This window comes from Tachyglossus aculeatus, chromosome 1, assembly GCF_015852505.1.
Source record: "Tachyglossus aculeatus isolate mTacAcu1 chromosome 1, mTacAcu1.pri, whole genome shotgun sequence".
Classification (NCBI taxonomy): domain Eukaryota; kingdom Metazoa; phylum Chordata; class Mammalia; order Monotremata; family Tachyglossidae; genus Tachyglossus; species Tachyglossus aculeatus.
The window spans coordinates 64,287,400-64,288,676 of NC_052066.1; positions in this window are offsets into that span (position 1 = coordinate 64,287,400).

The window sequence follows — 1,277 nt, forward strand, 5'->3', positions numbered from 1 at the left end:
AGATGGCTTTCAGAACGAGAAGTAGCCTTGGAGAGTTTCTGACATTTTGCCCTCTTTAGGTAGTTCTTTCTGGAGATGAGTCAGGTCAAAACATGTTATTGATTGAGTGCCTACTGTGTGCAGAGCACTGTACCAAGTGTTTGAGAGAGAACAATAAAACAGATTTGGTAGACACATTCCTGTATGCTGCCTCCTTTTCAGGGAAGTTGGGGAGAGGCGCTTTTCTGTGTATCAGTGAATCCAGAGAAGGGGTCATGACTAGTTTCCTGCTGAAATTGGGAATCTAGAAAGCCATTCCTTTTTAATAATAATAATAATGATGGTATTTCTTAAGCGCTTACTGTGCGTCAAACAGCGTTCTAAGCACTGGGCTAGATACAAGCTAATCAGGTTGGACACAGCCCCTGTCCCATATGGGGCTCACAGTCTTAATCCCCATGTACAGATGAGGTAACTGAGGCCCAGGGAAGTGAAGTGACTTGCCCAAAGTCACACAGAAGACATGTGGCAGAACCAGGACTAGAACCGTCGACCCCTGGCCCATGCCCTCCCTCCTCACATCCTCCGAACTAGCTCATTTCCCCCCTTCAAAGCCCTACTGAGAGCTCACCTCCTCCAGAAGTTCTTCCCAGACTGAGCCTCTCTATTTCTCAGCTCCCCTTTCCCTCCCTGTCACCCCGACTCACTCCCTTTGCTCTACTCCCCCACCCCACAGCATTTGTGTATATATGTACATATTTATTATCCTATTTATTTTAATGGTGTGCATATATCTACAGTTCTATTTATATTGATGCTATTGATGTCTGTCTCCTTGTTACGTTGTCTGTCTCACCCCTTCTAGACTGTGAGCCCATCGTTGGGTAGGGATTGTCTCTATTTGTGGCCGACTTGTACTTTCCAAGCGCTTAGTACAGTGCTCTGCGCACAGTAAGCGCTCAATAAATACAATTGAATGAAAGAATGAATCCAGGTCCTGCTGCTTCCCTTCCTTCATTCTTCACCGCAGTGACTCAGTCCCCAAAGATGAGATAGCCAGGAGGGGCTGATGTAGGGCAGCTTAGACATCACTTTGCAGCAGCTAGTCATCATCCTCATTCATTCATCCACCCATTCATTCGTATTTATTGAGCACTTACTGTGTGCAGAGCACTGTACTAAGCACTTAGGAAGTACAAGTCGACAACATATTTATTGAGCACTTATTGTGTGCAGAGCACCGTACTAAGCAGTCCTAAAGACTGCAAATTCATTTATTCATTCCATCATATTTATTG